A 27,719-nucleotide genomic window follows, 5' to 3' on the forward strand; every position below is an offset into this window, starting at 1 on the left:
GGAGTTTAACCAATATACCACTGAACAAGCATGCAGCACCCTCCTGAAAATAAATGCCAGATATTATGGTGGTATCAATAAAGCTGGTTCTCTTCTAGCTCGATATTTGAAACAAAGAAAAGAAAAAACAACTATTAAATCTATCACAGATAACAATGGTGTTAAACACTTTAGAGATAAAGCTATAGCATTGTGTTTCACTTCTTACTATAAGGACCTGTACACTCCAGAACACATTCCAACAGTTGAATCTCTCAACCAATATTTCTCTAATATCAAACCAAGAGACCGATTGCAGATTGACCTCTCATCTTTAGACCAACCCCTACAACTTACTGAACTATATATAGCTTTACAATCTCTCCCCAAGGGTAAGGCTCCAGGCCCAGATGGCTTCACAGTAGAATTCTTTATTCAGTTTGCTAAGACTCTCTTCCCCAAACGCTTTCAATTACTTAATCACTTTATAATGTCAGGTTCTGCATCTGGCTCATTTACGGAGGCCATGATTTGTCTTATTCCCCAAAAAGATCGGGATGCGACTGACTGTAAAAATTATAGACCCATATCTTTAATTAATACTGATACGGGACGCGCATTTCTTGATCCCTCTCACCTGGGGCCAGGGAGGAGCAGCATTGCTGAAAGGGCAGGAGCCCTTTAAAAACTGAATAGCGCTCGCGGGCTCGAGGGACGCGCGTTTCTTGATCCCTCTCACCTGGGGCCAGGGAGGAGCAGCATTGCAGAAAGGGCAGGAGCCCTTTAAAAATTGAATAGCGGTTCCGCTTGCGGGCTCGCGGACGTGCATTTCTTGATCCCTCTTACCTGGGGCCAGGGAGGAGCAGCATTGTAGAAAGGGCAGAAGCCCTTTGAAAACTGAATAGAGCTCCTGCGAGCCCGCGCATTTCTTGATCCCTCTCACCTGGGGCCAGGGAGGAGCAGCATTGCAGAAAGGGCAGGAGCCCTTTAAAAACTGAATAGTGCTCCCTGGCGAAGCCCGGGCCAAGGGCGGGCCCGTCCTGTGCCCGTCGGAGACCGGAGGAGGCTGGGCTGGGCCCCCCCTCTTTCATCTGCCTCTTTCATCTGCCACTGAGGATCTCCCAGCCTTCAAGGAGAAGAGAAATGCTATTTTATTTGACAAAGTTCGAAGAACTATCATCTATTTCGGGCCGGACAATTTCCTTTTCTACTCTTGTTTTTTTTTCATTCTCTTATTCTTTTTTCTTGCATATCCTGATCTTACATTCGAGCAGTCTGCTACTTGCAGGTAAAGTGCTTTTTCTTTGTATCGCACTTTGGCTAGCCATTTTTTTAAACTAGTTGGGGCGGCGCTATCCCGTCGCAGGTAATATAATCAACTGGCATATTTTTATCTCTATACATCCTCACTTCCCCATATTGTACTTAAGAGTAACATCCCAGAGTTACACCTGATTAAATATGGGGAACAACATTGAGCCATCCCTCAAACTTAAAAGATAGTACATCCATACTAAAGTACATCTCTGGGGCCATGGGGATGATAGACAAACAAATCGCCAATGTAGAGGGGAAAATCCGGACATCTAAAGATCATACTGCACAATCACCAACGGATGTGATGATAATTGATGACTACACTCAATGTAATAATGAAGCCCTGAACAAAGACGCTATAGATAAAAATGGTTGCATCCAAAATACTTCAGACTCAATATTCACATTGGACGATCTCCCACCTGCACCTAAACGCCGAAGAAAGCTGCCCCTAGAGAAGGCAGATAATATCTCTATAAAGAAATCTCCCAAGAACGATCTGGTAGTCACAATTGACCGAAAGCCCCCAAAGAAACCATCTCGAAAGAAACTTTCAATCAACCCAGCTGACACAACCCGAACCCTTCTCGTAAACCTCCATGACCTGATAAATAGTACGAAATCAGCAATTGGGTTCACATTAGACTCCTTGTCGGAACGCTTAAAAGCGGTGGAGTGCAAAGTTGATGCGGGCCTGGGAATTATAAAGTCTCTAAACACAGAGACTTTACATGATACTAAACAAGACTTTAGGGTAACACAGCCGACTCAAACTTCAGAGTGTAATTCTCAACCCCTTCCTCGGGATGGTGCTGAGGATTTACCTTTGATCCCAAAGATCTTGATTAATCCACAGGTACCACCTATATCTCTAAGCACTAGTTATACACATCTGACCCATAAGCCTCTGAACAGAGCACAATCATTCCCACATGCATCAATTATCAATCATGAGTCAGCTACAACACTATCGAATATATCATCACCAATCAGGACAAAGCACCCCCAGACAGCTAAAGGGAGGACCCATTGTAACGGAATAAGACCTCCGAAGCCTACATATTTACCAAGCGATCTTTTACATCTTTCTCCGGAGGCAACCCCATATGTCATGGTCTTGGCAAATATTCCTCCCATAGGTGATCCATATCGGGAAACATGGCCGGCATTGAGGAACAAGGCCATGAATTGGATAGGAACACGCTTGGGTCCTGGGATGGTGGGGGTCCTTTTTGATGACATAAAAATGGCCAGAAGAGTCAAGTGGATAGGAAATAGGGAGAAAGCAGTGGAAGGAGACTGTGTGTTCCTTTCATTTAAGACCCCTGATCTGGTACACAGCATTATCCATAAACTAGGCGTCAGGCAAGCCATCTGTCAAGGAATCTCCCTACTACCCCTGGGGTTCTTTTACCCAAGATCCTATGGGAGTGTTTCAAGGAACTTGCAACCCGTAAACGATCACGGATTAAATGCCCCGGGCCCTATTCCCCTTAGTAACAGATTTCAATCACTTAACACACTAGAAGATTTGGATTGACTAACTAGGACTAAGAGAGATTCCCCACATGAGGACGTTCTGATTGCAAAAATAGAAAAGCCTACCAAGAATAGGGGAGATGTACTCCGTGAAATGGAACCTGACAGGAACTTCACCGACACCCATTCGAATCTGGGAAACCTTCCCCCTCCAATAACCCACACTCTAGATGAAGGATCATCCACATCAAGTATAGAGAAGGAGTGCCCCCAACCCCTCTAAACACACGAAAACAGCCATACTTTACTGGATTGTGGCAGGCTTAACCAATAAGATTAACAACGAGCTCTGGGTGAATTTTATTGAGGAGTTTCCCTGTATATGTCTCCAGGAGACCTGGACATTAAATCCTGCACATATAAATGGTTATAAGACATTTCATACATCTGCTGTGCAGACCAACCATGGCAGGCCAAAAGGAAACTTATGTACATATATTTCTAATAAGGCGTGGTTACACAACCCAAAAATGCAAATCACGAAACCCTGTTATCAACTGATAGAGTCTAACTTCAATCAGAATATGCACTTGGTACTCATTAACTTTTATAACAATGCATTGCCAAGGGAAGCTTCTAAAATTTTAATAGAGATGAGCGAGGACCTAGAGAGAATATGTGCGAGCAACAGACGTGAGACTCTTATCATATGGGGGGGTGATTTTAATGTACACCTTTGCAAGGAATCCACGGGAAGGGTGTGTGGCTGGGATACCGAAGACATTGGCATAGGTCCGCACTTCTCACACACCACTCAAGGAGATGCAATGAACCTAGTGGCCCACAAATACAACCTGTCTCTTGTAAATTATTTATTTTCAAAAGAGCCACAGTTTAAACCAACATTCAATGGAAGGGGTGCTAATACAGTGATTGATTATATTTTAATGTCAACTCATTTTGCACATTATTTTATTAATTACACAATTCACAATATTGCAATAAGTGACCATTTCCCCCAAAGCTTGGAACTGCTACTAACTCCTGCCCCAGAGGCTAAAGTTGGAAAGGTCATGATGGCAAATGATATTGAACTAACTCCGGGTAATGGCTATACTTTAAGATGGTCTCGGATTGATTCACAGGTATTATTGAAACATATATTAAGTGAACATAACCAAGCGTTCATTGAGTGCCTCGGTGAAGATACAGGCCCGGGAAAACGCATAAGTGCTTTCCTACAGATAACGCAAGACGTGAAAGAAACTCTTTTGATCAGGACGGGGGGCAGGGGGAAAAAAAAAGGAAACTGGCTGGTTTGATCATGACTGCACGAAAGCCCACACTAGACTTAAAAAAGCCCCAAGTGCCCCTATAAGATGCTCGACTGAAATACGCACCTGTAGACAGGCATATAAAATAGCCTTAAAAAAGAGGAAACTTGGTTTGAGAGGGGAGCTTTGGGATAACCTACATAGAGCTAGTCTTATGAAAGACAATGTCCTCTTTTGGAAAATAATAAATACACCTGCTCTAGGTAACAGTGATACTCCTAGGATTGAAATTGCAATCTCAGAGAAGGACTGGATTACGTACTTTTCAAAGATATACTGCCAATCTAATGATAGAGCCCTGGATCCTTTACTGGTTTCAGACTCCCAGGGAGTCCTACACCCAGAAGTATCACCTCAGTTTACCTTAGAGGAAGTAGCGGAAGCCATAAAAGTAAGCAAAGCTGGGAAAGCGCCGGGGCCTGATGGCGTCCCAATTGACTTATACAAAGCTAACATTCATTTATGGGGCCCTTTATTGATGCAGGTATTGAGGGCTTTCTGTTCACAAGGCCTTCCATCGACCTGGCGCGATTCCATCATTGTACCTATATACAAAAAAGGCGATTGCCTTAGCCCAGCCTGTTACAGGCCTATTTCTCTCCTTGATACATCAGCTAAATTAGCGGGGAGAATAATCTTAAATAGACTCCAAATATGGGCGGAAGAAAATAATAGTTTATCCCCAGTGCAGTATGGATTCCGTATAGGACTAGGCACTGTCGAACAGGCTCTGAATTTAACCATCTTAGTGGGGAAGTATACGAAGATCAGAGAGGGTGATTTGCACCTGGCCTTTATAGATCTATCGTCAGCATTTGACTGCGTCCTGCACGAGAAGTTATGAGACATTCTAACAAGATTGGGGGTCGAACCAACAATAGTCCATTTTATAAGGGATTTGTATACAGGCTGTAGAGCAAGAGTAAGGTACGGGACGAGAGGGGAATGTACCAGGTCCGTTGGAATATACAGAGGGGTGCGCCAAGGTTGTGTTCTTGCTCCACTTCCCCAGCGAGTATGTTAGCCTTGTGCAATCAGATAGAATAGCCTTGTTTAGTCCAGTATATTCAGTGGTCCACACCTTGTGCCATAATAATAATGGCTGAATTTTTATCAAATCGATCACATAGTGGACCCCAAGTTCTGCATGACTAATGTATGATGATGTGCTGTTTGGTATCATTAGCAAATGTCTGAGGAAGTCATTTTCCACTGTCTGAATCGCATTACAGTTAGTATACCCCCAAATACATGCTCCGTAAGTGGCCGCTGGGATGCACTTGGCCTTATAGATCTTCACCATATTTGTCGTCTTTTTGGAAAAGATTTTCAAGGTCGCCGTTGTTTTAATAAGCTGATCTTTTTTTAACTTCACACAATGTGCCCAAGTGGCCTGTTTGTCAAACATTATGCCCAGATATGAAAAGGTAGGAGCTATCTTCACCTTATCCTTGTGAATAGTAAAATTATAGGACTTACTCTGTTTCCTGCCGCAGTTCATTATAAAAGTTTTTGAGCAGTTAACTGTGAGTCCCAGGTCTGTCATATAGTTTATGCAAGTAGTTAAAAGTTTCTGGAGGGCTAGCGGTGTCCTGCCCATAAGTACTGCATCATCTGCATAAAGAAGTGGTGGGGGGGGGGGTACTGTGATTCGCCATGCAAATGAACATCAGATTGCCACCAATTTAGTTGTATGACACCTTGCGAGCACCTGGCCACATATACAGAAGTCTTTACAGCAGTGAACTAGGAGGTGGCTGATGAGTTGGCAACTATATGGTATAATCCACACATCCAACTATACCTAATGAAAGGGACAGACGTATGATCTGCATCTCAAACCCACATAGGTGGCAGTCCAAACAGTTCACTGAGAGCCAGCCCGTCCCCTTCAAGAACCAACATGGCGGCACTTGAACACATCCGAACTCAACGTGTGAGATGAAGTGCATAATGGTCCTTTTGAAAACTTGAGTCAAGTGCTTACAGGAATCGGAGGAGCAGAGGCTTACCATATGACTCTAATGCCTGCTGAAAAATGATTGTGATGCATGCAAGGTTGCAGAATGCTATTTGGTAAGGACTATATGCAGCTGGAGAAGAGGATGGCTCAGTTAAGGATGGGAACTACCCTGAAGGGCCTATCTTTGATAAAGGTAGAGAAAATGAAATCAGCGTCAGAAGGAACACTATGACTAAAAATTAGTTTTGATGGAAGTGATGTGGCTACAAGTTTGACATAGAAAAGCACAGCGAGCAGATGCTATAGTGAAAATTCCTCTGTCTCCACAGCCGAATGAAAGCACAACAGTATATCAGGGTCCAAGACGATGTCAGGCGATGACGATTTAAGAGACTACAAATTTCGAAAATGTACTCTGTTAGCATCATAGACTGTTATAAGCGTCAATATTGTAAAATTAAAGGTGTAACGGTCCTGTCTACACTACAGTAAATCTCACATCACTTAGGAGTAGCAGTACTGCAACTGCCATCCCACCCTCTTTTGGGCGTGGTGGAAGTGAGATGCACCTCGGGCACATTAGGCTTCACTAGGAGTGTGGGTATTTTAAGCCCTTGGTGGTGGCTGGAAATATTCTAACCCATTTGCCAGTTCAATGTTGTGCTGACTGTATTCGAAGGCAAGGTCGTAGTACGCTTGCTGAGCAGGTTTGATGCATTAGCCACAAATCCCTCTTAGCGCCAGTGTGGTGATGAGGTAAGCTTTAGAATGTGAATGTTAGAATTAGAAATGTTAGAGTGCTGTGACTAGGGTTCGGGGGTTCTGGGGAACGGCAGAGAGAGTGGAACAACCGGACGGAGGCATACTGTATCGTTTGCTGTCTTGTAAACTGGGGTGGAATAAAGGAATATCTTCAATTTAAACGTGTGAATGCATCATTACGAAACTGGCGACTATCTGACAATGGAGGAAGCCAGTGTGTGAACTATTAGCTGATGGAATGACAGTTAGTGTGATGGCAGAAATATTTGGACATAGTAGCACATTGGAAAGGGCAGATGTTAAAGCTAGAACGTTTACAGGAGAATACATTGATCTGACTGGTTTCAAAACACCAGAGTTTGTATTTAAGGGAAGGACAGCGACATGCAAACAATATGTTTGTGCAAAGGTCAGTTAGTGCTGGGGTGACACGATCAAGGAGAATTAGGAATAATTTTGAAGGCAAATAGTGCAGAACAACTGTTAACAGTCAGTACATATGGAAAAGGATATTGGTGAAACTGTACATAGTGAATTGCGTAGTGTAGTTCTAGGAAGCGTGGAGCTGTTGAAAGATTGAATAAAAACTTTGGCTACACCTAGAGTATACAAAGTGAGGCACATTCCTTTTGGTGGAGAAAGATATTATAGAGCAAGTAGAATCTGCTGAATGAGTTTTGCCATTAGTAGTTGTTAGAAGGTTTAATGGAAAAGCTGGATTATGGCCCTCATTATGACTGTGGCGGTCTTCTGACCATCAAGGCCATGGTGGCAGTTTCACCGCCGATGGGCTGGCGGTGAAGACCGTCACATAATGAGCCTGGAGGGTTGGCCTCAGCCAACCTGCCACATCCCCACCTGTACCGCCAGGGCAGTTGGACCTGCCGGGCTGGAGATCAGCATCTCAAACCCAGCGGTCCAATGAAGACTGCTGCCGGTATTTGGAGCTGGCTTTCCACCAGGGTTTCTGCGTCAGTAGCACCGCCACAAAAACCCTGGTGGAAATGTTAAAGGTGACAGGAAGTTTCTTTCCTGTCACCGGCAGACGACTCCTCCACCCCCCTGCAAGCCCAGTACCCTCCCACCCCCTCCATACTATTACCCCCACCCCACACCTAAAAAGTACCCCCCACCACCCAACCCCCCTTCATGTACAGCACCCCACCCCCAACCCCGGCTTACATGCACACAGACACCGACACGCACCCCGCATACACTCATTCATGCACCCCGTATACACTTATTCATGCATCCCGCATACACTCATTCACCAACACTGACATACATGCATACACTCAAAAGCATCAATACATGCATAAACTCACAAGCATCCATACAAGTATACACCCACCAGCATCCATACACGCACTCACCTCAACATTCATACACGCGCTCACTTCAACATTCATACATGCACTTACTTCAACATTCACACATGCATGCAACCACACATACACACACCCACTCACACACGCACACACAACACCCACCATCCTCCTGCCCCCTCCCCTATTGGACACCCGACTTACCTTGCCAGCAAGGAGGTCGTCCGGCAGGGAACGGGAACATGCGCTTCCACCGCCAGCAGCGCCCCGCCATCAGGACGCTGCAGGCTGTATTACTGCTCGTAATACAGCTGGTGAAGTCCCTTTAGTAGGGCGGGGCTGATGGTGCAACAGCCCATGTGCCTCCATCTGCCAGCATGACTACTGGAGGATTTCCACCCAAAATGTGGTGGAAATCCTTCAGTACTCATGACCTGGTAGGCGGAAGACCACCAGCACTGGCGGTCTTCTGGCACCCCCGGCTTTGGAGGTCTTGAAAAAAGACTACCAAAGTCAAAATGAGGGCCAATATCTTGATCTAAGGGAATTAAATAAAAATATTCTGATTGATAAATACCCCTTACCAAGAATCAATGAAATGCCAGCAAATAACAAAGGTGCTAAATTATTTTCAACACTAGATTTAAAATCAGCATATCACCAAGTGCAATTACATCCTGAATGTAAGAAATATACAACATTTTTTACACACATAGGTTGTTTTCAGTTTTTAAGAATACCATTTGGACTGGCATCAGCTGCTTCCATGTTTCCATGTCTTATGAGTAAATTGTTTGATGGCATTGATAAATTGATGTTCTTTCAGGACGACATTCTTATTATGGGTGAACCTAAACAGTAACTTGACAATAAATTGAGACACGTTTTGAAGATTTTAGATCAAACGTTATTGACTGTGGAATTTGGAAAATGCAAATTTGCCAAAGAACAGGCAACACATTTAGGTAATAATATTTAGTGGTAAAGGAATAAATTCTAAGCAGGAATCAGTTGGCGCTATATACAATGCACCATCGCCAACAAACAAAGATGATGTTAGAGCATTCTTGGGATTAGTAGATTTTTGCTGACAAAACTCATGCTATAAGGAATTTAATTAAAAATAGAGTCAGATTTGTGTGGTAAGCAAAATGTCAAAGGGGGTTTACCAATTTAAAGAATGACATTTGCAAAGTACCATATTTGAAAAGTTTTGATCCCAAATACAAGATTTGCATTACTACGGATGCAAGTAAAAAAGGTTTGGGGGCTGTACTTTTTCAAACGAATGAGCAGGAAAATGAATAGATAATGGTGTTTGCTTTGCGTGCTCTTTCATTGGCAGAAGAAAGATATGCTGTAATTGAAAGAGAGACTTTGTGGGGTCCTGCTACTTTTCAACAATATGTGTGGGGTTACAATGTTTTACTTAAAACAGGCCATAAACCTTTGACAAAAGTTCTAACTACAATTGGGTTACAGAGAGTGTCTCAGCACTTAGCATGCATGTCTGTTAAATTTTTGGATTTTAATTATGAAGTACAATATTTACCGGGCTTGAATAACAGAATAGCAGATTTTATAAGTTTTGTGAATATTTAATTGATGGGTATGTTTCAGGTGTTTTCGATGAAGGAATAAAAAGAGTTGACATGGATAAATGGAAGAAACAAATTAACAAGGATGAATAGATGCAATGTATTTAAAAGTTTGTCAAGGAAGAATGACCAGAAAAAATAAAAATTGACAAAGATTTGCGTATGTTTTGAGAGGTACGAAACGAGTTGAGTGAAAAAATTGAGTTTTACTCAGGAGTGGAAAATGTGTATCTCCAGGTGGAGTATGCAAAATAATACTGTAAGTATGTCATTAGGGACACGTTTGTATTTCAAAAACAAAGCAAAGGGTTAAACAGAACTACTAGTGGCAAGGTTCAGATAAGGACATCAAGAGATTGGTTAGGGAATGCATGAATTGCAATAGTTTGAATAAGGCATTAAAAAGTAGCACCCACCATTAATACCTATATCCTGTTCCAGTATGCCTTGGGAGAAAATAGGAATTGATATCATGGGGCCAATAGAGAATGATGAGGCAGAAAAGAGATACATAATTGCAGTAGTGGATCATTTTTCCAAATGGCCTGAAATAGACATAGTTAAAAAAGCTGATACAGAACATATAATAACATTTTTAAATAAAATCTTTTTGAAGGACGGTTTACCGAAACACATAATTTCAAATAATGGTCTTCAATTTATGTTAGACATGTTTAATGTTTTTTTTTAAAAGGAATGTGTCATCACACAAGACTACATTAATCTATCATCCTTCGGGTAACGGTCTTGTGGAGCACTGTAATAGAGGTATTAAGGACTCTTTACAGCTAGCTGTTAGTAATAACCTGAAGTGGGAGACTGAAGTTTTTAAAATGTTGTGGTTTTACAGAATTACTCCCAGTGTATGTACCGATAAAAGTCCTTTTGTTCTTATGAGGGGACGTGAATCATTCAGTCAATCAATCAATCAATCAGGGATTTGTAAAGTGCACTACTCACCCGTGAGGGTCTCAAGGCACTGAGGAGAGGAGGGGGGAGAAGGCGGGGTGGGGAGAGTGCTGCTACTGCCTGAGCAGCCAGGTCTTGAGACTCAGTAAAGACAAAGCTTGGATGCTGACAGCCAAGTTAGCTGAATGGTCACTTGCAAGTGTAAAAAGAAAGTGATGTTTGGGTAAACAAACTTACAAAGAGTATCATGACAGACAACAAGGAGTGAAATTAGTACCAGTTGCAATCGATTACTGGGTGAAAGTTAGGAAAGTCAAGAAACTTCAGAAAGGGGAGAGGAGATTTTCAGTACCCTTTAGAGTTGACAAATTGTTCAGTAATCCTGCATTACTTAGTGATGGCAAAGTTTGGCATATACGCAGATTGGATAAATGCAAGTATACAAGCAAGAAAAGGGGTGGAAGCCAAGAATGTGAGGTCGATAGACACATGTATTATGGGAAGGATGATTTGGTAGAATGCAAAGGCATGGCAGATACGAAGAATGGTAATAATAGTTTGAGAGCAGATAACCAGGGGAAGATTGTAAACAATGACAGATAACTACAAGACAATATTGAAACAAAGAATAATAAGGGAAAATGTAGAACAAAAATACATTTATGATCAGAACTGTGTAAAGTGGCCTCAATATTGTATTAATAATATGTAAGGTATGTATAGCTATCATAAGTAGAGCAAGCACATTATTGTTTTGTATACTTAAGGAAAAGGGAAAGATGTGTAGTAATGCGGTAAGCTTTAAAATATGAATGTTAAAATTAGGAATATTAGAATGCTATGACTAGGACTCGGGGGAACTGCATAGAGAGTGGAAACAACGGAGGGAAGCATACTGTATCCTTTGCTCTCTTATACTTGTAAGCTGCGGTTGACTAAAGGAATATCTTCAATTAAGATGTGTGAATGCATCATTACGAAAGCCACATAACCCTATATCTCTGTGCTGTTGCGGAGACACACCAGAAGTCCAACCATCACTTTAGCCGAAGGTCCTTATTTAGAATTTGGCAGATGAGATACTCCGCCCCAAATGAGGTGTTATCCATTGTGCAGTGTTACAAATGCATTATGTCCAATTGCACTTGTAAGGAGGTGGATGGGTTATCCTCCGTGATTTGACAGAGAATCCTGTGCCCCAAACTCTAAATGTGGCCCATGTCCAGTGCCATGTGTTCTATGAAATGCTTTATGTATGGAGGCAGAAGGCGCTGCAACATTGTTTATCTTAAGCAAGATTTCCCCGCAATTATTAATCGCATAGGGCTGTTTCCCTCAAGAATAAAGCAAGCTTAAACTCCAGAACGGCTGAATTTTCATTTTCTTAAGATTCCAAAGCACTTTTGTTTTTAGTTTGTACACCATTGCCAACAATTCTGCACGAATTTTATCCTTGCTGTGCAACAAATGTTTGGGAGGTATGTGATGTCCTCATCAAGTGCTCTGTGACTTTTTGAGGTTTGTGAACTTTAGTCATGCACTAATGGACGATTGTCTGTTTTGCATATCTTGTAGTGAACTGGAGTAAGTATTCAGTGCAGGCCAATCTGTCCTTTCTTAGAAATTCGCTTCTGAGAATCGTGCAGCAGAGAAGTGGGCCTGAGCTGTCCAGAAGGCATGCAAGCACAGACACTTGTCAGCACAGCTTATCAATAGGCTTATTTAAAATATTTAAGAACATTTTTGTTAGCTTTTATAGATAAATAGAAACCGAAAACCACCTATTTCACTGCTTATATGTATTTCTAAATACAGCAAAAGCAGGAAAAAGGTATTTTGAGTGTGGTCAATAACGGCTGCAAGAGCAATAACGGTGTAGATTGGTAGAGAAAGGCGATATTAAAACATGCATTTACAATGCAATAGGTCTCGCATTTGGGAGAGTTACAAGTATTACCATTGTAAATAACAATGGCGGTCATTCTGACCGCGGCGGTCGGCGGTCGCCACCCGCCAAGCGGTTCCCGCCGAAAGACCGCTCCGCAGTCAAAAGACCACGGCGGCCATTCCGGCTTTCCCGCTGGGCCGGCGGGCGACCGCCAGGAGACCGCCGGCCGGCCCAGCGGGAAAGCCCCTTCAACAGTGAAGCCGGCTCAGAATGGAGCCGGCGGAGTTGCAGGGGTGCGACGGGTGCAGTGGCACCCGTCGCGATTTTCTCTGTCTGCTAAGCAGACAGTGAAAATCTTTGTGGGGCCCTGTTAGGTGGCCCCTGCACTGCCCATGCCAGTGGCATGGGCAGTGCAGGGGCCCCCAGGGGCCCCACGGCACCCGTTCCCGACATCCTGGTTCTGGCGGTGGACACCGCCAGAAACAAGCTGGCGGGAAGGGGGTCGGAATCCCCATGGTGGTGCTGCAAGCAGCGCCGCCATGGCGGATTCCCTGGGCCAGCGGGAAACCGGCGGGAAACCGCCGGCTCCCCTTTTCTGACTGCGGCTTTACCGCCGCGGTCACAATCGCCCAGGAAGCACCGCCAGCCTGTTGGCGGTGCTTCCGCTGCCCTCCGCCATGGCGGTCATGGACCGCCAGGGTCAGAATGACCCCCAATGTCTTTTATTTATGTGTTTTGGTATGAAGTGTAGTGGATGTATGTGTTGTGGAGTGAACATTTGTGATTTGCATTTTAATTGTTACTTGTGGAATTGTGCAGTGCGAAATTGTGTGATACCGAGTGTATTTGTGTTGTGGAATTATGTGGCATGGAGAATATATATGTGTGAGAGTTGCATAGAATAGATGGAAAGGACAATAGAGAGGGATAGGTAGTTTATTTAGGAACTGGTGCAAGCTTCCCTCACACAGAAGGTACAATGCAAACTTCCCTCACATAGGAGGTAAAATGCAAGGTTCCCTCACAGGGAAGGCACAATGCAAACTTCCCTCACAGAATAGGTACAATGCAAGCTTCCCTCACACACAGCAGATACAGTACAGCTGCATTGCTAGCTTCCCTCACAAACAGCACAGATACAGCACAGCAGCAGTGCAAACGTCTCTGACACACAGCAGATACAGCACAGGCAGAAGCAGTGCAAGCTTCCCCTACACACAGCAGCAATGCAAGCTTCCCTTTCAGAGAATGTACAATGCAAGCTTCACTTACAAAAGGAACCGATACAGGACAGGCAGCAGTGCAAGGTTCTCACACACAGCACATATCACACAGCAGCAGTGCAAGCTTCCCTCACAGGGAAGGTACAATGCAAGCTTCCCTCACACTGAAGGTTCAATGAAAGCTTCCCTCACAGAGAACATACAATGCAAGGTTCCCTCACAGAGAAGGTATAATGCAAGCTTCCCTCACAGAGAAGGTACAATGCAAGGTTCCCTCACAGAGAAAGCACAATGCAAGCTTCTCTCACACGAAAGGTACAATGCAAGCTTCCATCACTGAGAAGGAACAATTAAGTTTCCCTGGCACAGAAGGTACAATGGAAGCTTCCCTCACAGAGAATATACAATGCAAGCTTCCCTTACATGTATAAGCTATTAAAAAATGAAAAATTGTGAAGGACTCAACACTGTGTGTGTACTGGGGGGCTGGGGCTGAGAGTGAGCAGATGCTTTACCCACACTGCCATGAGGCCGCAGCGTTATGACAGTGTGGCTCTCTCAGTCAATCCCTCTCCTGCAGAGTATTCACTATAGCTTTATTATTCTTATTCTTATTGGTAATATGCTTGTGCAGCATATTAAGGACAACGTGCTTGCAACTTTGTTGCTCTGTATTTATATTGCAAATGTTTCATTCTGTTGAGATGGTTAGATATATGTCCAAAATGTTGCATATGTGTGATTGTGTATGCAATTTGTTTCTATTATAAATCCTTTTTTGACTTTGGAAAGCGAGTGTGTAGGCACATTGGTTGGGTCAATTGTTTCTCAATGGTGAACGCTATTGTAATAGTATTTGCTGTAGCTTGGAAGTGAAATGTAAACTTTAAAAAAATGTATAGTTTAACAAAGCAATTGAAAACGCAGCATACAGGTGAATTTGGATAAAATAAGCCTTATTCTAGTAACTTTTTTTTGGAACACACATTTTAAATATATTATTGTGTGTTAAGAAAGCATGTAAATCAAAAGCTTCAATGTGTATATATATATAAATATATATATATATATATATATATATATATATATATATATATATATAATAAAGCGTTTGTAATGGTAGCTAATGATAGTTATTGTAAAAATAAATACACATACCCTCTTGTTTATAAATGTGTAAAAGGTTTGGTAGAAATGAAAATAATGGAGATATTATAAAATTGTTAGGCAGAACAAGTAAATTACTGATTAGCTAAATAGAAACAAATGGAGAATACTTGCCTCTGTGCGATCTGAAAAAGGGCGGCAGGCTTGGAACACGAGCAGCAAACTAACCAACCAAGTTATGAAGCACACTTCGGAAAACAAGCAGGAAATTAATTAAAAAGATAATTAGCTATGGTAGGGAAAGAAAACAGTCAGCCGGCTGATACACTGGTAGTGGAGTTCAAGTAAACGCGACACAGCCATTTTGAAAACAGACAGAGGTCAATTTATCAGTGCATTTGTGTGATTGGAAAGGGAAAGGCAGCCAGATGCAAGGCAGGGGTGTTTCAAAGTCCGGTCTAAATGTCGGAGCGAGAATGCATTTGAGAGTAAAAGAAAAGTGACCAACTATGGAGCCGAACTCAAAAAATAATCTGGAAAATAATAAAGCAGGAAACAAACTGAAACCATAAACACTAAAGTTTTTTTAATTTTGATAACTAACATTAGGGCATGAGAAAGGCAGCGTGTCTTTCTATTCTTATCTATACTTTTCATTTGCAAGTGTTACATACATTGCAAGCACATTGTTTAAGCAGTATGCCTACATAAACAATGTTTTCAATTAAAAAATATCAATTTGGAGGCAAACAAACGCTACCTTTTCAAATGCCCTGAAGCACATTACAAACAAATAAAAAAGAAACACATAGCTATTTTGAAAAAAAGTCACACCACCATTTCTCAGTGACGTTGTGAGTTTTAAAAGGGGCCAGCAGACAGATGCAATGCAGATCTGTTTCCCAATGCGGTCCAGATATTAGTGCGAGAATGCTCTTGCTTAAAAAAAAAAAGCGGCACGTTGATGGAGTTGAAATTTCGGAGCACAAAAGTGCTACGGAAAAAGAAACGGCAAGTAAAGAGAGGTACAAATGGCATACACACAGAAAGAGAGACGAAGGCAGAGAGCTACGGAAAAAGAAACGGACAGAATGAAAACAGAGAGAGCGTGACACTGAGAGACAGATGCACAAAAGAGATACACAATGCTTACTAAACAGACACAAATGACCACAAATAGAGGCACACAGAGTGACACGACAAACAGATGCACAGAAAGAGACATTGGGAACTTGCAGAGAAGTGTGGCACTCGATGACTGATGTACGTGAGCAGAGGCAAACATGGCAGACACACAGAAAGACAGATTCAGAGAAGAGTTCTTTGGCACACTTTCAAATAAATTAAATACCAGAAAGTGAAGCTGTGAATCGCCCGAGGTTTTCCTGTCCTGCTCATTTGGAGCCCTGCTGCTAGAGCATGCTGAAAGTTAGACACCGTTGTAATCCGAGTTTTTGAAAACAAAACTTGTACAGAGCAATTTACAAAAACACAAAGGTCGTGGTTCACCGTGACCTTTTTAAATTATGCATGAGGAAGGGAATCATGTTTACACAACATGCAAGCTGGCCCTGGAAAAGCACCCCTCTGTTTTATTATGTTTGCAAGGGGAGCTGGTAAGGAGGAGGGACTGAACAAGCATCCACAGTCTTGAAGTCAAACAGGCAAATGTAAAAAAAAGTCCCTTACAGAAGAGATAAACAGAACATAGCGTATTTACACAGTACTTTGTAATGCTGCTCCCAAAATCAAAAAAGGCAGGACAATGGGAAGAACTGACCACTAGCATGCAAGGAATTTTGAAGGACACTGCAACTAACGAATCAAAACACTGAATCTCACTCTATTGTATACTTTAGTATACAGCAGGCTGAACGCTAACGCTCGACCTAAAAAAGGGAGAGGTTTGTTTTCTAATGAAGCCTAAACAGCTGCAGATGTTGGGTTTGTTTGTGCTACAATGGTAATAAACCATATGAGAGTATTCGTGTATCACCTCAGGTTTCAAAGTGTGAGTGGCTTTGATTAAATAAACGTTGAAACATATTAGTTGCTTCTTCATTTTTTTGGCAAAACAAAAACAAAATATGCATAAATACAGATAAAATCACCTAAAAAATAAGATGGATGAATGCAGAAGAAAACGTCCAAAATAATTAAAAGCGAGCCTTATTTATATATACATTGTTGGTGTTCAAAATAAGAGTGTTAAAACCTGGCACTTTTGGGGCGGAACATTAACATGAATTATGAGTGTTCTGAACTACCCTGTAACATTGCACAGGAATTGCACAGAACTGCTAATGGGTAGAATTCCTAAGTTTATAAACATACCCACAGGTCCATGGACGTAATTTAGGGGCCGGCTTGCCCCTTGCGACCCCTGGCCTCAGAGGTAGCAAAATCAGTGCCAGAAACACATGGTCCGCTCCAATCTCCTTGCTTTTTCTTATTATTTTATTACAATAATACTGAATATTTTATTATTCACTATTAGTGTAATACAAATGGAGGACAATTAGCTGCAATATGACCCTCCCTGGCAGCTGAGGTAAGAAATCCTTTAAAATGTATGTTGTGTGCGTGCTTTCCAGTGAAAGTGTGTTTATGTGAGAGCGAGTGTGTGGATGTATGAGTACGTGTAAGCAGTTGTGTGTGAGTGAAAATAAAGGTCAAATAGTGTGTGATGTCACTTATGCTACCTCTGGCATTTTAGTTGATTAAGGTTCATGCACAAGCCTAGTTCTAACCATGTCGGTATGCCTCACCAGAGTACATTTCCCAATGACTCAGAATTATGGGGGACTGATGTTTGGAAAGAGCAATTTGAAGGGGCAGATTATTGCATAATTTGTGCTTGTGTCTGTGGGTGGTGTGCACCAACACTCATTGTTGGGTTATTTTTCATCGTTGGGCAGAACCGCGAGAACGGAGGAGGAAGAGAAAGATATGAGAATAGTAGTTGCAAAGGGGGAAAACAAGGATGAGAAATAACCTGCAAGAGTGAAAAAGTGGTGGAGGAAATTTGCATGAGCAGGAATCAAGACTAAGCAGGTATTGGTATTCAGCTACCATAATAGCGCCTAAGAAAAACTTTAGGCACCCGTACTTTTTTTATTATTGGTAAATTAAGAACAAGAATATAGGGGGTGATTCTGAGCTTGTGGGAACCGCCAGAAGACCGTACCGCGGTCAAAAGACCGCGGCGGTCATTCTGGGTTTCCCACTGGGCTGGCGGGCGACCGCCGAAAGTCCGCCCGCCAGCCCAGCGGGAAACACCCTTCCCACGAGGACGCCGGCTCAGAATTGAGCCGGCGGAGTGGGAAGGTGCGACGGGTGCAGTTGCGTCGCGAATTTCAGTGTCTGCTAGGCAGACACTGAAATTCCTTTTGGGGCCCTCTTACGGGGGCCCCTGCAGTGCCCATGCCATTGGCATGGGCACTGCAGGGGCCGCCAGGGGCCCCGCGGCACCCCCTACCGCCATCCTGTTCCCGGCGGGAGAACCGCCAGGAACAGGATGGCGGTAGGGGGTGTCAGAATCCCCATGGCGGCGGAGCGCGCTCCGCCGCCATGGAGGATTCTCACGGGCAGCGGAAAGTCGGCGGTACACCGACGACTTTCCATTTCTGGCCGCGGCTCAACCGCCGCGGTCAGAATGCCCAGCGGTGCACCGCCAGCCTGTTGGCGATGCTACCGCGGTCATTCGCCCTGGCGGTTTTTACCGCCAGGGTTAGAATGACCCCCATAATGTTTATATGGACACCACTCGTAGCTGGCAGGTTATACATTTAGAAGCTCTAGCTAATCACAGTGGCCTGCTTATGAGGAGTTTGTCTCCTCAAGTCATGCTTCGTCATCCCTTTCTACTGCGTCCACCTCCTTCCTGCTGCCTCTTCTTTTAGCCAGATGTTCTTTCTCGAAAACAGCTAGACTGCTGACCTCCTCATTCTCCAGGTCACTCATGCAACATTGCATCTCTATGAGTCTTTTGGGCTTCTTGGTTGATCTCTTCTGCATGCTGATATTGGGGAGACCTTCTGGTGCTCTGTGTGTTTTGTAGGTGGACTCGTCCTTACTCTCCACTCGATGTCTGAGTTGGCCTCTTGATCCTCTTCATACTTCGGGTGGTGGTATGGTCGGAAGCGTGATATATTTCAGGTTATTTGTTTGTTTCAGCTTTTGGTTGTAATCATTGTCCCTCTCTTTTCCAGTACTCAAAATGGGCAGGGATTATACATTGTGTCTGTTTTCTTAGATTGGTGTTGTCTCAACAGCACCCAATTGCCAGTGCGAAAGGTGGAGTCTTTGGCCGTTCTTTGCCTAGCCGCATGTTCTTTAATTTTTTTTTATTTGTGTCTCAAGCTTTCCTCAAGTATTTCCTCATGTGCCTAATGTGTGCACTCCTGGTTTATGCAGTGATTCCAGCCTGGGATTGTAGTTCCTAGTTCCATCCTGTACACAATTGTGGTTGGACACTGCTTTGTAGTATTGTGTGACATGTTGAGATAGGCTTGAGAGTTTGTTGTATCAGTGCATGGTCTTGTTCTGTTTGTTGTGCTGCTTTCTTTTTAGTTCTCAAGAACCGCCCCACCATCCTGCTGACTTGTGGCCAGAAGGGTGTGACCTTGCAATGTCTAAAGTCTTAGTGTGACGCAGAGTTGTTCATTGAATGGGGGCCCACTATCAGTCTTGACCTTTTCTGGAATGCCATCCTCTGCAAATATTTCATGAGGTTTTGGGATGACTGTTTTCGCACTGGTAAATTAGATTTTTTGGCGACGGGAAATCTGGTGTAGTCATCTATCACAACAAGAGTGTGTCTATGACACTAATGGTCCAAAGAAGTATCTGGTAACGGCGTGCCAAATCGCTTCTGGGAGAGCTGACATTTGGAGTGGTGGTATTTTTGACTTCTCACTTATTGTCTGGCATATGTGGCATTTCTTGACAGCCTTCACTCACTGATCAAGTCCTTGGCCTTGCAGTGCTCTCTTCATTGGCACTATCCCTCTACGTCCTTCATGTGTGAAATCTATGACTTTCGCCTGGAGTGATCAGGAGATCACTATTCTCAAGTCTCTTAAGATTATTCCTCTAGGGGTCATGGTTAGGACCTTGTGTGCCTGCCGGAATGCAGACAGATCTTTCCTGTTCGTTCCTTCTTCTGTTGATTTTATTTCCAGTTGCCTCTCCTTGTTGAATCCGTCGCCCCACCTCCCTCAGGATTGGGTCTATTTGAGTGGCTTCTTCAATCATGTTGAGTGACAGAGACAGTGGTATTGTATGATTCATCACAAAGTTCAGATACTCTTTGATGGGAGAAGATGTATTTTCTTCCTCTGGAGAAGAAGACGAGGCATGTAATTTGCCAAGTTGCTGCCTTTTCCAGGTTGGTGACCAATGGAATAAGAATATTCTTGAAGGCTGTTTCCTCAATTTTCTAGTCTTTGTGGCATCTTTGCTCAGGGATTTCCTAAGATCATCACTAGAGCTTGGTGGTCCGTTATTATATTGAAATGCTTTACAAACACAAAGATAAGACAATGCTCACATACCCAAACTACAGACAGGCTTTCTTTCTCTGTTTAGAATTATGAGTGTTCAATATCTGACAAGCTGCAATTTGCATATGACACTATGGGGGTCATTCTGACCTCGGCGGTAAAAGTCGCTTACCGCCGGCCAGAAGGCCGCCATGACACCGCTGCGGCCGCGGTAATCCGCCACGGTCATTCTGACCCGCAACTGGCAAACCGCCAAAAGCCCGACATCCACAAAAATCCGCCACACCAAAGGTCAGCGGGAAACTGGCGATGACCAAACCTCCACCGTCACGCCAACAGAAATACACCCATACCATTCCGACCCACAAATCCCCGCAGCGGTCTTTCAACCGCAGTATTCCATTGGAGGTACACACCGCCGCGCTCAAAATACACACACCTTTACAAAACACATCCACATTGGATAATTCAAAATACACACACCTGAGACACATACACACACCACTTCCACACACCCAATCCAGTATAAAACACACACCCACATCACCCACAAACCCCTACGACCACAATTGCGAGTGAAGGACAGAGAGAGAGAGCACAGTATAGAGTACACCATCACACAGAGGCAAATCACAACATCACCCACACACTTTCCACGCACAAAACACCATACACCACCACACTCACCACACTCTACAACACATACACCACCCCTCACCTCATCCACACCACCCCATGGCACCCCAAAGACACCCCAGGTTCTCTGACGCAGAACTCGGGGTCATGGTGGAGGAAATAGTTCGTGTAGAGCCCCAGCTCTTCGGGGCACAGGTGCAGCACACCACCATTGCCAGGAAGATGGAGCTATGGCAAAGAATAGTGGACAGGGTCAACGCTGTGGGACAGCATCCACGCAATCGGGACGACATCAGGAAGCGGTGGAACGACCTACGGGGGAAGGTGCGTTCCATGGTATCAAGGCACAACATTTCGGTGCAGAAGACTGGCGGCGGACCCCCACCTACTCCCCCAGAATTCACAGCATGGGAGGAGGAAGTCTTGCACATCCTGCATCCTGAGGGCCTCGCAGGAGTAGGCGGAGGAATGGACTCTGGTAAGTCAAATCTTCACTACTTCATTTCCCCCACCCCACCTGCATGCCAAATCATACCCCCACCCTCACCCCCACCCCCATCACACCAACTCCTTGCTAATGGCTCACCATCACAACCCACCCATCCCAAAACCTAGCCCTGCATGCCTCCCCAAAGCATGGACACCCATCCCCAAAGCATGCCCACTGCACACACCCATCACCCCCACAAGCCACCGTCACAAAAGCCCCCACAAGGGAATGCACTGGGGGACACGGCCACCCACCCATTACATGAAATGCCACACACAGAAGCAATAACCATACTCTTATACCCCTGCAGGACCCGAACGCCACCACACCGCCACGGAGGGTCCAGAGATGTCCATCCCACCCCCAGAAGAGGCCCCCAGTGATGACAGCAGCTCTGTCTCCCTGGACCCTGATGACCAGCCCTGCCCATCGGGGACCTCGGGACAGTCGGTTCCCCACCGACAGCCACAGGCTACACCAGACCTAACCCCCTCTGGGAACACCAGCACAGCTCCCACCCAGCGGGCCCATGCCTCTGTCTCCAGGACACGTCAATCAGCGGTGTGTCCACCACTACAGGGCACCCAGGTTGACCCACCACCCCAACAACAACAGGGACCTGGGGGCAGTGGTAGTGGGCACATCGTCCAGGGGACAGAGGCCCAGGGAAACAGGGGAACTGGGAGGGGTGCTGTGCGACAGGGGGGGGGACAGGCCCAGGGAACCGACTCTCCAAGAGGCCCTCTCCTCCATCATGGGAGCATACCACCACTCCCAGGAGACGATGGCTACGGTACTGGCCAGGTTCCAGGAGATCCAGGTCATGCAGGAGCAACAGTACATGGGGTTCAGAGAGGAACTGAGGAACATTAGTTCCGCAATGGAGACCATCATCGTGGCCCTAACCCAGATAGTCACCACATTGCGGGACCATGTGGCACCACAAAGGGCCCCTGTCACTAGCCTGGACCAGGAACAGCCTACCACCTCCGCCGGCGCTAGTGGACAGGAGGCCCCCACACAACGACAGGCCACCAGAACCCCACCTCCTGCAGAAGAAGAACCACCCCGCAAGCGGAACCTGAGATCTCACAAGAAGACAGAGTAGGATTGCAAGACCCCCGCCAGCAAACGATACCCCCTGATGTCATCCCACTGTCCCACATTGTCACCCTGTCCAACCTTGAACTGCCCCTGCTCCATCCTTCCACAGGCATATGGACAATGCACCTGTGTGACTGAGAACTGGACTCTGCCATGGACATTACTCCACCATCACCCATCCCCGTTTTACAATCATGTTCCATAAATTTAGCACTTGAATTAAATCACTTTTTGCACTAAAAAAATCTGGAGTCTGCTTGTAATTTGAACAAATGTATTAGACATAACGGTGCCAAAATGTTCAGTTACATTGTGATGACAACATACCACTGTCACACAGCTGTAGTCCATGGGCAAACAAAGCAGAGGTCACGCAGTGGGGCCCACAGCTCTGAAAACGGAAGGGAAAGTCACAACTCAGTTAACAGGAACTGGGGGGGAACTCAGACAGTAGAGAGGCAGGAGACTTTAAGTAAATGTAAATTGGTTGATTCGTACCTGTGTGCTACTGAAAATACTGTTGTATCACTGTGTCCCTGTTGTCTGTGTCGTCCTCGTCGTCCTCCTCCTCTTCACTCTCCACAGGCTCCACAGCTGCTACAACACCACCATCTGGACCATCCTCCTGCAGGAAAGGCACCTGGCGTCGCAAAGCCAGGTTGTGAAGCATACAGCAGGCCACGATGATATGGCACACCTTCTTTGGTGAGTACATTAGGGATCCCCCTGTCATATGCAGGCACCTAAACCTGTCCTTCAGGAGGCCGAAGGTTCTTTCTATAATCCTCCTAGTTCGCCCATGGGCCTCATTGTACCGTTCCTCTGCCCTTGTCCTGGGATTCCTCACTGGGGTAAGTAGCCACGACAGGTTGGGGTAACCAGAGTCACCTATTAGCCACACACGGTGTCTCTGTAGCTGTTCCATCACATAAGGGATGCTGCTATTTCGCATGATGTACGCGTCATGCACTGACCCAGGGAACTTGGCATTTACATGGGAGATGTACTGGTCAGCCAAACAGACCACCTGGACATTCATAGAATGATAACTTTTTCTGTTCCTGTACACCTGCTCACTGCCACTGGGGGGAACCAAGATCACATGGGTCCCATCAATAGCACCAATGATGTTGGGGATATGTCCAAGGGCATAGAAATCACCCTTCACTGTAGCCAAATCGGCCACCTCAGGGAAAACAATGTAGCTCTGCATGTGTTTCAGCAGGGCAGACAACACTCTGGACAAAACCTTAGAAAACATAGGCTGAGACATCCCTGATGATATGGCCACTGTTGTTTGGAATGATCCACTTGCCAAAAAATGGAGTACTGACAGAACCTGCACCAGAGGGGGAATCCCTGTGGGTTGGCGAATGGGGGACATCAGGTCTGGCTCCAGCTGGGCACACAGTTCCTGTATAGTGGCTCGGTCAAGTCTGTATGTAAGTATGACATGTCTTTCTTCCATTGTCGACAGGTCCACCAGCGGTCTGTACGTGGGAGGATTCCTCCACCTCCTCGCAAGTCCCAGCAGACGGTGCCTAGGAAGGACAACATGGAGCACAGAGTCAAGCAACCCACAGGTACGTAAGCACAGCTTGCACAGTACACGATTCGCTATGCATTGAATGGCTTGTATGAGTGGCAATGCAAGGCCTAGGCCTGTGTGACGCCGTAGAAATTCAGCCATGTGGGCCCTTGAAATGGTGGCTGCCTGACCTGTGAAGTGTGACAATGGGATGTGAGGTCAATGCGCTGGCGTGGCACACCGTGGCGGTAGGCGGTCGAAGACCGCGGCGCAAAGCAGCATTGGTTAACATAGAACCCTATGGGTCTCAGGAGCCAATGACGATGTGCGCCGGTGGTCGCGGTACGCACCGCCGTGGTACGCACCACCGCGGTACGCACCGCCGAGGGCGTGACCGCGATTTTCTAACTGCTTAATCACTTGAGACCTGATCATCCACAGGAGAGGACCTATACTGCAAGTGCTGCTGTGAACTCGGTCTGGAAGAGACAATGGCTGCTGCGACTGGGGAAAGGGCCCCTGTGAGGTACTGGGTTTTTCAGAACCGGTACTGATCCGGTAACCCAGCGGTGCCAGGGTACACCCAAAGACCTCGGGTACTTTCCTGATTCAGACTACAGAAACTCAGAGTCTTCTAGGTGAAGTCAAAGATCGAATTTATTGGCTGCAACCAAGTAACAAGCGTCCTAGAAGTACAACAGCACGGTTTGTATGTTCTCAGGAGACTGTGTGTCAATGCAAAATCAGGTTTCCTTATATACAGTTTTTTAAGCTTCAGGCAAACATTCTTGACATTTTGGTTGGTCATTCACATGTTTTCACTACAAAGGAAAAAACAGTGTCATGATGAAACCTCATATTTCATGTCATTCAACCCATAATAAATTACCCGGCAAGGCCTAGTATTTTACATCAGATAAGTGTGGGCCCCCAATAAAAACGGGCACCTCCCCCTCGTAAAGTAAGAAGAAGAAAAGAGCAGGTGCAAGTGTGAGCAAGATTAGGCAGGATGTGTGAGCGATAATAAGGGTTTTATGGCATGGTGTGCCTTGATGCTATCTGATTCGGCCACTGGGAGAGGGACTGACCAAACAGGTTTGGCCTGAGGCAATGGTTCCAGCTTGCCCAGGTCAGAGAAAAGTCAATCAAGGTGTACGTGTCCTTGGAATCAAATCTGACTGTATTATAAGCCTATGTGAGGGCAACTTTTAAAAATGGGAGCCACGAGTGCAGGACGAAAATGGCGATTTCGAGGTGAAAACGCTGCTGGATTTGAGCGAAAATGCAATTGCTTAGTGTACTAGTCATTATCGGTCTTTTGATACTAAAATCGTACTGCTGTGGCAAAGTAGATTACATGGGTCCAGAATTTTTAGAACCACAAACCCTCCTTTTGCCCTTACATAGGCAATAAACCTATTCTCATGCTAATCTGAGTCCAGGTCTATGTTTCTAAAGTCGTTGAGATGTTGCTGTAACATCATCCTAGTATTTAGCTCGTCTCTTGGTGCAGGTTTCCTTATGCATGATGTAACACAGAAACCACATATCGCAGGAGCACACTGCACGCATAGACAGAACAGGAAAAGAATGGCCAAGATCATCCCAATGACCATCAGAATCTTCCATCCCCATGCTGATATCAGTTCCCAGAACCATCCCATTAATGACCAATCTCCTTTATCTAAATGAATAGATTCGGAAATTCTATGCAGTTTGGAGATGGCCTGGTATACTGTTGGAGCGTTATCTGGGACAAAAACACAGCAACTCGATTGGATCAATGTACATACTCCACCCCGGTCTGCAAGGATGACATCTAATGCGACGCTGTTCTGAAGGGTCATAAGATGATCCGACTGGAGCTCAGCAGTCAAGTTACCAAGGGCACCAGCGGTTTCAGCCACGGTGGATTCAACCACTCTTACCAATTGCCTTATGCTCCTGCTGTTACTTATTTGTCCCCAGAACGGCAGAAAACCCTTTACGAAGTCCCCAAATTCTTGTCCTGCAGTGTCTTCTTCACTGAAGACGCCTCTAACTATCCTTGTCTTGTGATAATCTGCCGCTGCTGTGTAGGTAGGGGGCAACAGGAACGAAACGAAGCATGTGCCCGAAAAGTCAGGGGGCAACCATGTAAAGGCTCTATCATGGCAGATGAAATAGGTGCCCTTAGCTGCCAAGAGCGGAGGGGAGGTCTGAGATGCGAAGACATATGTCTCAGTGCAGACGCTTTCCCCTAGCTGAGCTCTGGGATTCCTGCCAGTACCTTGCAGACACAGGTGACCCTGGTGGGGTACAACCCAAATCAGGGAAGATATCTTAGCTTGCTGCTTCTCACTCATTGTGGCTTCATATCCGGTCATGTTCCATCCTATATATGCCATTGTCTCATCTCTGGGGATAGTCTCGTAGAAGATATTGTCCTTCATCATGTCTATGATTCCTTTAACTAAAGCATTTTTCTTAGGGTTGTCTTCCGCAAAACATAGGGGGTTGTGTGCATAGATGAATATCGTTCTGAATGCCCACACGGAACCATTGTGGCTAAAAGGCAGGATCAGATAAGGGATACCTTTATCTGCTGTGTGAGGCATAAGGCCACACACCCAACAGTTAGTGGTATTTATCACTAGTTGGTGTTGGTGCAAAAGCTGGATGAAGGAGTTATTAATGAACTCTAGTCTCCTAGCAGATTCATGTTTAGGGAGGAGTTGAAAAGAATGTGGGGAAACAGTGGAAGGAGGAGGTATAGACGAGGTAGTGGGTGCCAATATCACGTTAAAACAGAATAAAATATATCCTATAAATAACATAAGTATACTAAATAACATAAAAATGCACAGCAGCAAAAACCGTTTCCTGGTTATCGTTTCACATATTCTCTTCTTGAAACTCAGTCTTTCAACATGTTCTCCATTTTGGAAAGATTCCATCCTCTAACCGTTGCCGTTCGTGGCGGTTGGTTTACTTCACTTAGGAGTGTTCTGAATGTTCCAGGCCGCCCTAGAACAAACCAGACCTGTAGACCTTGTGTCCACAGGCTACCCCCCTAAGTCTTTTCAGCCACTATCCTACAGCTGAACCCGGATGGAGGTTCAAAAAATACAAAAAGCAAAAAGTCATTCAAAAATAATTTTCCATTTTGGAGAACTTTGCTAAAGAGAAGAAAAGTAAACTATTTTATTTGTCCTTTATTCTTGGTCGTAGATTATAACGGTTAGTCCCAGGTATCGTGTGGTCCTGAAAAAGGAGTTCAGGTTCTGTAGTGTCCAATCGAACTGACGGTCATACTGCTGATTGTAAAATGTCATCACTTTCTTTCTCAGTGAGTGTTCCTTTTATTCGTGCATTGCTGAAAGGCAGAAAACGTGGCACGGTTTCAGTCTCTGAGTCGGCGACACCTTCCTGGACCCACCGGTCATATGGCAGAGGTAGGGGTACCCTTTTGCAATGGGTCCCATGGATCCAGTGTTTCTTCCCTTCTACTCGAACAGTTGATCTTGTGGAGAGAAGAACGAGGTGCGGTCCGGTCCACCTGGGCTGCTCGTTTTTGGTTCGCTGAAAGTTCTT

Source organism: Pleurodeles waltl, chromosome 2_2 (genome assembly GCF_031143425.1).
Source record: "Pleurodeles waltl isolate 20211129_DDA chromosome 2_2, aPleWal1.hap1.20221129, whole genome shotgun sequence".
Lineage (NCBI taxonomy): Eukaryota > Metazoa > Chordata > Amphibia > Caudata > Salamandridae > Pleurodeles > Pleurodeles waltl.